General features: G+C 36.3%; 1 protein-coding gene across 3 annotated transcripts in view; it reads right to left on the reverse strand.

The window, feature by feature from the left end:
* The window catches only part of LOC117992344 (uncharacterized), a 61,767-nt gene extending 52,330 nt beyond the window's left edge, over positions 1–9,437 (reverse strand). For all 3 annotated transcript variants that reach the window (XM_069505652.1, XM_034980023.2, XM_069505651.1), the window contains exon 1: positions 9,194–9,437. The gene's annotated coding sequence lies outside the window, so the exon portion shown is untranslated. The remainder of the gene's footprint in view (positions 1–9,193) is intronic.
* Between the last annotated feature and the right edge of the window lie 2,963 nt (positions 9,438–12,400).

Below are 12,400 nucleotides of genomic sequence, written 5' to 3' on the forward strand. Positions count from 1 at the left end.
TGGAGAACGGTGAAGGAAAACGTCATGAGGAGACCTGCATGCCTGAAAGTTTTTCATAATTTTGTCAAAGGTGCGAAGTCAGCCAACCCGCACTTGACCAGCGTGGTGGACTAGGGCTCCTCATTCTGAAAGGAGACTCGTGCTAAGTGGTGGATCGGCCATGGGTTATGATGGATGGTGTAGTGATTAATCATTTACTTCTGAATCGTTAAATGCTCTAATTGTATTTAATAAAAACTATATCATAACCATATGTAATAGTTTGGGAACTCTACATCCTCTATATGCACTCTATAGACTATAGTTATCTTCTAGTTCTACCTCTAGACAACACTCGTAAAAGTAGGTATGACTTGCCTTCAGGAGTTTACGAATGCTGGACACGAACAACAACGAAACGTCATAAAACTGTGTTACTAACTATAAAGTAAGTAATACCAAGAGAGCTGTAAGGCTAGTTAGTAGAAGTTAACTAACTGCTAGTTAGTATAGTTAAGTTAGTACCTTTTTCTCTGGCGGTTCATAATACATTATCAGTACCATTATTATAAATGCGAAAGTGTGTTTATTTGTTGGTTTGTTGGTGTGTCCTTCAATCACGTCGCAACGGTGCAACGGTTTCCCGAATTCCCACGGGAGTGAAGCCACGGGCAATCGCTAGTTTGCAATACTGTTATATTAAATGTTTGTTCCATGGACCATACTTACTCTAATAATTTACTATATCGGAAGAAACACGAGCACAGCTGAATGGTACATTCAGGTTTTCCCACACTTGATTTATTATTGCGATACGTGGAGAAATCTGCGGAGCTCGCGGTGTCGAGAAAACACCGCACACAAGTCGACAATATTGGTTAACCAGTCATCGAAATCTTTCTATCGTATTTTCCCAAATAAAGGCTTTTAGCACATGACTACAATACAAATTAATTTTTACTCGCAGTCAATACGCGTTTTACGAACACACATCTACTGCGCAACAAAGTATAACGCGTGTTATAACGCGTAAATTTTAACTTTTCACGTGCCATTTTAACTTTATGTATGAAATTTCACGTCAAAAGTACGATTTTAGTCCTTATTTTAAAGGTGAACCGTAAAGTAAAAATAGCGCGCGAGGAATCGTTTTGTACGGACTATGAAAACTTAATTGCGAGTGTTTATTGTACGCAAAGTTACACAGGCTGTACTTGTATAGTTTTTTAGTTGCATCTAACGTGCTCTAATTGCATGTAAAAAATGTGCAAAGATGCTAAATTATATAAACTAAGCTAAGCTATATCATAAATAAAATCGAAAATCAGTTATTATAAGTCTTATTTGATAAACAATCTGAAATAACGACTGTTACAAAGAAATTACAAGAAAGCGTGTACGAAGCAAACAATGCGAAGTAATTTTAAACAAACTTTAAGACCCGGTGGGACGTGCAAAGAGCATTTAGGATAAGGCTGCGAGTAAATTGTTCTTTTTGTTTACGTTCAGAGAGCTTTTGTGAATGTATACAGTTATATTTAATTGAAATTTTTGCTTGTAAAACTAAGTTTTTTTAAAATATTCAGATATAAGGTATCCCTTGGCTGCAATCTCACCTGGTACTAAGTGATGATGCAGTCTAAGATGGTAGCAGGCTAACATGGAAGGGGTTTAGAAGTTTCATTAAAACCCATACCCCTTTATTTTCTACAAGGCATCGTACCGAAACGCTAGATTAGTGGCACGGCACTTTACCGGTAGGGTGGTAACTAGCCACCGCCGAAACCTCCCACCAGTACAGACCAGAGATTTTTTTTAAATTATAAAATTCCAAATTTCCCCTTCTGGGAATCGAACCCGGGACGTAGCACTAATAAGGCCACAGCGCTCACTACTGCGCGAGACAAGTCGTCAATTTGAAAAATTCAGCGCATTATAATTTCTAGGTTCTAGGGCAGAGAAAATGTGAACTGCCTAACCAAAAAGTATGCACCGAAGAAAACCTAACAAACACCTAAACTAACTGCTGGTTGTTCTCCGAATATGGTTCATTTTATTGTCATTTTTGTTTTATAAGTCCTATAAGTCGCCTCGTACCATTCCGTACCGTTGATAGTATCCGAGCGTCGTCACAATTCATTGTTATGGTAAACTGGATCTTAATCCCATTGTTTTTGAGCTCAAATTTGTCTATACATTTACAGCCAGCGCTCTAAGCGGAAACGTTGCGAAATTAAAATCCAGGGGTACTTACTACTTATCTAATTTTTGATATTCATTTTTTTAGGTCCATTTTACTTTGATGTAATTGTGTTTCGACTCTCGAATTCTTTAAGTGTTGATAAGTTATAAATCTCATACTAAGCACACAGGTCGTAAAAAGGTAGGTAATGTGGTTTAGGTATGTTGTAAGGTATGTATCGTAGAGGAGGACTCGAGTAGATCGATCGGCGATCAGAAATTCCCTCATCTTCATTAATATTTAATGTTACATACTACCCGCCTCGAGAACAGGTCAGCTACTCGTAAGTTCGGACCTTAATTTTATTTTAATACTAGCCGATGCCCGCAACTTTGTCCGCGTGGATTTAGATTTGTAAATTGTAAAACTCCCGTAAGGAACTCTTTGATTTTCTTGTATAAAAGTATACTATATTATTCTCCAGATTTATGACTAGGAAATCGTACCAACCAACAAATAAACACCTTTCGCATCAACACTAATATTATAAAGAGGTAAAGTTTGGAAGCTAGGCATCTTATAGGCAAGCGGTTTTAATCACTTTGTCACGTCACTTAGGTAGTTATAGTCCGTACAAAATGTGAACTCACGCGCCATTTTAGCTGTATGTGTCAACTGTCATGTCAAAAGTACGATTCACCTTTAAAATACGGACTAAATTCGTACTTTTTACATAACAGTTGACACAAGTTAGAATAGCGCGTGAGAACTGAAATATGCATTATAGGTACTAAGTTAGATAGCTGTCCATCACTAGCCGAAATTCCCTAAAGTTGTTATTAAGTTTGCTCTATAATTTTCATAATAAGTAGGTAGGATATCAATTAGTCATACTACGTATACGTACAAACAAAGTAGGTATACGAAGTCATGTGGGGTGGGTGGAGTGTGGAGACGGTCAGAAATTCCCGCGGCTTACTTAAATATTTAACCCACTAGGCATCTAACAAAAGGAAACGCTGCGCGCTGTGTCGTGTCGACTAAAATCGGACCTGAATTCAGTATTACGTGAAGTACAAACTCATGAAATCTTAAACAATAAGTTTTGCGTTTTGAAACTAAGGGTGTGGTCTCATTGGTCGTATAATTTTGCGGTTGATTGTTTGTGTGAAACCGCTTATCTTCACGTAAATACAGCGTCATTTGTCCTTTAGACAATTTATTAGTGCCATTCACCTATTGTGAAAAATCGTGAAAATAACAGCCACGCTTACATGCGGTGTTACATACACACGGCTTCGCTTCGAGAGGTGTATTAGCAAATGAAACTCTGAGAGAAGAAACTCTGCGAGTTGTAGATACAATATCATACAATTACCAGGGACCTTAACCTAACCTATACCTAAGCATTGCCGCATGTGACGAAGCGCAAGCGTATCTTGCGCCTGATATGACATCTCTTTCTATCACATGAGCTTGCAACTTTGTCACTGACTCAGCACACCATTCAGCCACGGCCTTTTGTTTCTACTTTTGGTTGCTTACAGCCAAAATTAATAATAATCAATCCTACCTGTAATCTATCGATAGGTTACCAAGCAACGTTGTTATATTTTGTAGTAGTATGGCTTTTTTTGACAGTTGAAAACGTGTGTCGCTAAGTGACTTATCGACAGATTACGGATAGATTGAATTATTATTTACTAGTTTTGGGCGCTAGAGTAGCAACTAGCGACGAACTATTTAGATACCAATCCAGCCTCTAACTTTATCAAGGTCAACCAAACAGATGTACCTATTCAACGGCAAATTTTATACGCTCGGTATGACTGCGTCCTTAGAGAGAGACGTACTTACTTGGATTATAAAGCGGATCATTCATGTGTGGGCGCTTTAGAAATGTTTCGAAATGTAAATTAAATTATAGAACACGCTTGCTGCTGAATTCTGTATTAGATCATAACATTAGCAAATATGAAATGTTATAGAGTATAGAGAAACAGAAAATCAAATTATACCTTGAAATATTTATAGAGTCGCACTGGAATATTAGCTACGTACCTTTGTAATAACAAGTATCTACAATATTTACACCTTTATCAGACGTAATACATTTTGGCGCTAAGTACATAATATTGAATAAATTACTGTAAATATCAAGTTATTGTGGTCTAATAAAGTTAACTTTCTTCTCTATTATATTAATAGTGTGCCATTAGATAGACTTCACCCCAATCCTCCAGTAGTTTAGGCAGCGACATACACCTCCGAACGTAACGAATCGCTTGATAAAAAGCGTCCTAGGCACGTCCTTAACGACCTCGACGATCAAATCATGACTGACAATGCACCCTAACTTATATGGCAAGTGGCAACATACATCTACGACCACTCTACAGCGTTTTCGCCGTCGAATGTCCAGTGTTCTATTCACTTTACGCCCATTTTTGTCACACCAACTATATCGGTGTGCGATCAGCGTATTATTCGAATGGTTTTTTTTAATGAAAATAATGCAATAAAATTGTTATTTATGTACCTTACTACTTCAAGCCATAAAGTTTGTAAATAACGCAATAAAAATTCAGTTGTAAAACATTAATGGCGTGTCTACGAATTACTGTTAATTTTATCATAAATGAACTTTATGATGAGTGTAGCAACACCTTAATTATTCCACATTTCGTATTCAAAACAGAATAGAATAGTAGGCTTAATTAAAACCATACTAGTTTAGGTCAGAGGTTTACATGTACAATATGTAGTTTTATCTAAAAACCATAAAATACATTCAAAGGTCGTAAAATAAAGTTTGATTTTAATACTCGTAACATGAAGTAGTTAATTCTCGAACTATTTGTGAAATCTAAGTCTAATTGGCCAGGAAAAATTTAGCGGAATTCCGCAACTCCAAAAAAAATTTGCAAACAAATTAACGCGGAATTTTGCTCCAATGTGTCGTATCGAAATAGTAGAAAAGCATCAAAAATGCCGTTCGCGTGAATTTTTCTTCAAGTCGCGTCTCGTGCGCGATTTGACTTTGGAGGTTTTGCACGCCTCTAGGAGTCTAGGTAGAAAAGCCGAACCAGTGGTAGATGCATTTGACGATTCAAAAGTAGATAACCTAAGTATTTACTAGTAACAGTTCATTTGAATAAAAAAAATCTTTCTATTTCTATAATTTTCATTTCATTTGCATCAGAAACGCAGCCATAAATACGCCCTAAGAGTTCTTACTTAATAAAATTCGTAAGTATACTTAACTATAAAATTGATGGATTGAAAGTGTCTTTCTACCCGAATGGACCATCTGGTGAGGCGAATCACGTCGTTAGTTCTGGCTAAGCTTCGGGCGAACTTGCAGTTTCGAATGCCATGCCATAATGTTAATGAGTTCTGGCAAAAATTCACGGTAATCAAGAAATCTTGGAGCAAGTTACCCAAAGATAACAGTAACTGAGAAAAGGCCATAATAGTTTCATAGCATTGGGCGCTGGATTATAAAAAATGAGATGAAAGTTTAGATAAATGTGAGTACGCTTCACTCTGCCACTAAAATGAACATGTAAGCCGATATATTTATCACGCGGTGTCAAAGCGCAGTTTGGCGTAGCGCCAGAACTTCCAACGAGTTTCGTTAATGCTAATGTAACCGAAAATTGTGACTGCGCTTTAAATCTGATTCATTTTATATCAAAACGCACTAAAAGTTGCAGGTTTCTAAGTTCTAAGTCCAATATACTATAACATCTTCAGAGTACTGAGTAATATTGGGACTGCTCGATATTGTATTACTCCGGTATGTTTGCAGAGGACTAAATCGATGGCTTCTTCGTAATTATACGGAAGAGAATCGACTCAATTAAAATAATTAGGTACCTACCTAGTAGAATTATTAGTAGAGTTGAGAGCACTTCCAATATTATGTTACAAGATGATGCCCGTGCGGCCGTACATACCTACTGCGTGAAGTGCCGCGTAGGAACTTAGGTACACAGAGGTCATGAGAGAAAGTCAAGGAAGTAATCTGTGCCAGGAAGGACAATTAAGTATCTAGTTCTTGGACACGAGATAGTGGCAGCTATTCGTTTTCCAAAGCGCTTTGAAAGCACATCGACTTACGTTACTCGTTTAGTGGCAATTAGAACTGCAAATAACAATGAAAAGTCAGCGTTGCTAGCGATTGAACGCATTTGGTAATCTGAATCCTTTTCGATATCGAAAATCTGAATCGGAGTATAGGTGGGGGGACGCCCCGCACACCCGCACTTCACCCGCGCTCGCCCGCACCGGGTTACGGACTATGCTGGTGTGCGGGGCGTTCCTTCCCCGATTGACATCTTAACCTTTCGCGTACTAGGTAAATTTTATAAACCTGTGAAAAAGATTAGATTTAAAATATGGCGAGGTAGGTATATTTAACTATTCTAACTTAGGACTGACTTTACGCTCAATATTGACTTAACTGAGGAATAACGGCAATCTGACTTTATACCTTTCCCCTCTTATTATTCCTAAACAAAAACTATCAAAACGTTTTTTTCCTCGTTTAAAGTAAAAGAAAAGTAGGTCTATTCTCAGTTATGGAAATTAAATAGGTACGTTATAGATAGGACATTTATTTGAGGACAATACCAAAGTCCTATTTAAGTACTTACTGATACTTATAATTTTTTTTTCTAACAATATACCGTAAAGCCATACTTAAGATTGTCACAAAGATTGAATTCAAGCCTCTATTCATATATGGTGACACAAATATAATGTGTATTATATTGAAAAGCTGTAGAGGTGATATCTTGATTCAAGATATCTTTAGATATTTGCCAATTTAAAATCAACCCCATTCACAAAGCTATAAAAGCGAGGTTGGTGTAAAATGTATCAATACAATAGCTTATCGATTGTAAATGCACGTCAGCCGAAAATATTCGCGAGTGCATGTAAAAGGAAAATTGAGTTTGCTTTTTACTGCTTGGATGAGTATTGATTTTATGATTTTACATTACAGCTCTATTGTTATTATGTATTTTTAAATAAAGAACTTCCCAGAAATATTTAGCTACCTCCCGGATTTTCTATATGTACCTACTTATTAGAAACTATATGAATTCAATCTAAGACATTTGCTATATCGTCGTAATATTTTAGGTAAGGTTACTTATTTCACATTTGCCACTGCCCTGTCCATTGCCACTTCAGCTTCTCAATCTCATGAGCTATGTTGGTTACTCATCCGGTTCTCCAACTGATCTAAATTCAGATTTAATCATGTAGAGAAACTCTAAGACTCAGAGCTTTCTTACGAGTACAGGTACAACAGCTTATAACGACTCTTCAGTGATACAAAATAAGTACATAGGAGGAATGAAACCTTAGCTAGTTATGTTCTAAGTATAGTCTTCAAGGTAGGTATATTATTATCATGTACATGGCTCAGACAAAGACATATAAGCTCTCCTTATTGTCTGTTCTTGAAGGAGAACAGTACCTAAACAGTTCAGATTGCGTCTTGTAAGGGAGCTTGTATGGCTGTTGTCTTTATGCCGATATAGTGGGGTACACTAATGAATCCAGGGGATTGAGCCCAAGGTTTTCACGTTGGTATATTAGAATCTGAATTCTAAAGCCAGTATTAAGAAATAATGTAATCAGTATATGTACATTGGTACTTAAAACAGTTTTTGAAGTTCTCATCAAACTACTTCAAAAGTCAGAATCCTCAAATCACATTGCCGTAGGTTAGCGGTAATAATGAAATCAATATTATGCTGCCTGTTTGCCTGTGACCGAGTGGTGAGGGATCGATATTGCTTTAAAGGCATTAACATACACAACGTCCAACGGCAGCGACGAGCTATGGCAACGTCGTTTCCTAGGTGGTTCCTAGAAGTTGTAAACCCCACTCCACTCTACAAAAGCGCGTGACTCGCGGGCGCTCGCAATCGGGTCTTGGACTGTAGTAATGAAATGATATGATTTTTTGTATTGTGGTAGTTTATGGGGTTAGAATTCATTATTAAAGAGAATAATTTACAAAAACATGATTTTATTTTTTTAACATAATTAATTATTAACGTCTCGCTGCAATGGAAAGCGATAAATGACGTAACAAAGCCTAAACGACAAATATTTTTCAATTTTTTTAACATAAAAATATTTTCCAGCAGAAATTACTCTATTTATAAAATACTCTATATTTAAACTTTCTACTATTACAAAGCTTCAGGACTTTCCGTAACAACGAGGTAACAACTCTAGTTCGCAGTATTTTAACCGTCGCGTCGCGCGTCGCGTTTTGTGTCCAGGCCTTAACAAAACAGGGAATGTGTATCGTTGAATATTTTTCTAAGCTGAACCTGATTTTATTTAGAGAGTCAACAAATAAATATAAGTTACACGGGGTTATATGACCTAGTTGCGACATTGTACATTATCTGCGACATAGCTTTTGCCTGCAGTTCTCCCTGATATTGAATTAAAACTATACTTCAATGTAATAATATCAATATAAGTTTCGACGATAGTTTTAAGTTTCGGGAAAATGGAGAATGTATATTTTAAAGTTGTAATTACTTGTGCTATAATATTGTCCCTACCTACTTTATAAGTACCTATATAAATTATGTACGAAATTTTTCTCGACAGATTTTCAAAATTATATCTCACTGGGTGGCTGTTGCGTGGTGCGTCTATGGTTCAATATGTTTATTATTCTATCTTAGACAAAATTCTGGCAATGAAAAAAAATAACACATGAAAATTTAGTATTTAGGCTAATTATTAAAAGTGTAATAGAGAGCCTTCATTTAGTCGGGAAAAGCCATGGAAAAGCTTTAATTATAAAAAGCGAACTTTATTAAAGTTATTATATTCCTAGATACCTATAAAATGTAAAGTAATAATACCTACTAAAACCGCAGTAAAAAGTAGAATAACACTTTATTGTAAAAACAATTAAGTCAGAAGATTTACCTTCACATACAAAATGCTTTAATAAACTTTGAGCAAAACCATTCAAATGTAACTTACTCAACTAAATCTGGGTTAATTCCTCCAGGGCCTGTCACATTCAAGGTGTTCCACAGATTATCATTACGGAAAAGAGTAAAAGAAGACACATCACTGAAACTGTACACCCGTGCACATCTTTTATTCACACAACACGTCGGACATTTTTTTATGATACAATTGTTTATGTTGTTTCGTTAGTTCATCAAAGTTGGGGCAGCGTGGTCGTAATGTAGGGGATGAAAATGCGTGCGTCCACCCCCGTGGTTCGTTAGCAACTGTCGCTAGTCATAGTTTTCCGTTTTCGTGCTGAAAATTAAAAGAGGCTTCTGAGGCTTGAACGCCTTCGAACGGCTTTGTGGTAATTATTGCAGTGTTTTTGCTTTGAAATGGAAACTGTGAGCTGAAGGTTGGCGAGTTTTTCTTTTGGTGTTAAGCATACGTCGCGAGCTTCGGTTTTAATGATTTTGTTTTTAAACTTTCTAAGTTAACTTTGTTAGAATTTATGGTGGGGCTATTTACTCCGGGCAGTACACGGACAGGTTACGGAAATAGGGTAAAGAGTTGTAGTTAAAGAAGGTAAGGTACAGAATTAGTCGTTATAGCTTAGCGGTTAAGACGTCCGCCTCTTATTCGGGAGGTCGGGCGGTTCGATTCCGGACACGCACATATAATTTTTCGCAGTCATGTGCGTTTTAAGCAATTACCTAAAAATCACTTGCTTTAACGGTGAAGGAAAACATCGTGAGGAAATTTGTATACCTGAGAGTTCTTAAAAGTGTGTAAAGACTTTCAATCCACACTGGGCTCACGTGGCAGACTACGGCCTAAACCCTTCTCATTCTGATAGGAGACCCATGCTCAATAGTGGCCCGGCGATGGGTTGATCATGATGTGCTGCATCCGTGCTTCGTAATGGTCACAAATGTGTTTTTCGATATTGCCCGGCCGCGGCAAATTTTTTTTCTGGGATAAAAAATAGCACCTATGTCTGTCCGTGGGATACAAGCTAGATATCTCTGTACGTCAAAACCGGTTAAGCGGATGAGCCCTAAAATCCAGCTGACAGACAGACACATTTTCGCAATTATAATATTAAGTATGAACATCAAATAGATAATACGAGTACCTATAACAGTTAGCAACACTCGCTCCGAAGATTTATATGCAAATTTAGCAAAATGCAAATTCTGAGAGCTGGACACTGAGGAATTGGCGCACGGTACAATCCATAAAATCCCTGTAACTGAAATATTAATGGCCACATTTTAATTTCAAAAGGGAATTTACAACGACGGAAATCTTTTTTTCTAATTGAGTTTTTGTCAGCGTCCTCAGATTTGAAATTCGTTGAAATTCAAAATACAAAATATAATGCGTAAAAAATGACTCCTCATTTTAACTTTTTGTGTCAAATTTTATGTTGAAAGTACGATTTTAGTCCTTATTTTAAAGGTGAACCGTATTTTTGACGTGACAATAGACCCATCGAGTTAAACTCTACCACAATGTGTCTTGACGCTTAGAAATAAGATTTTGTTATGTTTATTAGCTCAATAGATAAAGAGTAAGTATCTCACTTTCAACCGACTTTAGAACGCATAGTCGCTATTCTGAAACGGACTATGTCCGACAGTTAGGTAGGTACACGAAGTAATAAAAAGGGTCACATCATCAAGAAAGGTCATCTCATTTGTGAAGGAGGTCAAAACCCTCAGCTATGAAGTAATTGACACAGAAAAATAACTACTCAGTTTTAAATAAAACCATAGAGCGTATTAATAATGTAAAAGACTGAGATTTTTTTTTTTTTTTTTTTTATTCTACTTTTTTTTTTTATTAATACAATAAAACTTAAAGCTAGCCTTATCTAATTACTATATAAATCATGACCGCGTGGAATGGTGCCAAGAATACTGGCTGCATTTCCGCGCTGGACAGCCAGGCTGATCCGCTGCGCAAAAAATGAGCCAGCCCTTCTGTCACCAGTTGAGGCTATTAATCGCGGTGAAATGTCTCGTAAAAAATTTTTAGCACTAAGACTCCATGGCCCCAGGGTCTGAGGCCATGGAGACTGAGATAAATTTAATTTCAATTTTGCAGCCGAGGTAAATTGCTCGTATTTTTGTTTGAGGTATTATTTTATACCTACATACGTGAAAAAAAATATTCTAGAATAAATCTTTTCGCTCCGAGAGTATCTTTTCATTTCATTCATTTTATTTAAGTTCAGATGAAAACTGAGAGCTTAGATCCATCTCATGATTACTTCATACGTTCGTGTTTTAATATAGCATCAGCTTTTAGTGTAATATTCTTTATTGTACACCAAAAAGAAAAGACACAAAAAGAAACATGTAAAATAAGAACATAAAATTAGCAGCCGTATCGCTGTGAAGCGATCTCTACCAGGCAACTATGTTGAAGAGGATTTAAAGCTTTTATCAGAATTGCAAATTTTTCTTGCAGACCGTATGTTAAAGTAACTACCTAATCTACTTAATTATTATTATTTTATGATTTTATACATGTTATTATCTACTGGTTTACATAAAAAATTACAAATTTATGACAACAAATTTCATTAGTTAGTTTCATTTCTTTTATTTTGATTCTTTTTAACTAACTTCTGAATTGGGTTTCGTTTGCGTGAATACTGGGTCAAGCATGTGGATATTGTCTCAGATTCTATCTACAGTCTACACTATCGATTAATTATATTTATTAGTCGATTTTTTTTTCAGGATTTTTAAAAAAATATATAATCCTTAAGAACCATCCTCGTACTTCAAGGAATATTATGGAAAAAGGATTTGCGAAATCGGTTCAGCTGTTCTCGAGATTTGCGATCAGCAACACATTCAGCGACTCATTTTTATATATAGAGATTATTGCGTCATTTAGCAGAAATTTCATCTCAATCGGTCCAATGATTTTTGCGTGATGTGGGGATTACCCAATAAATAGTAGACAAACATGCGACTTTATGACGGTCGGTCCTTTTTCAGCCATTATAGTCGTTCCGAATCTTTTATATTATTATGAATTTTATGATTTAATATTCCCAATTCAGCCAAGTAGGTATAGCTCGAAAATATCTTGTATTTTTGCCAAAAAAGCAAAAGAGTTGGCAGCTGGCAGTAAAACAAAATATCTTATATTGCAAATATGAAATGAGAAATTTCTGACTGGATTGGAGGGGTTTACCTTCCGGATTCATCTTTTCTG

Source organism: Maniola hyperantus, chromosome 21 (assembly GCF_902806685.2).
Source record: "Maniola hyperantus chromosome 21, iAphHyp1.2, whole genome shotgun sequence".
NCBI lineage: Eukaryota > Metazoa > Arthropoda > Insecta > Lepidoptera > Nymphalidae > Maniola > Maniola hyperantus.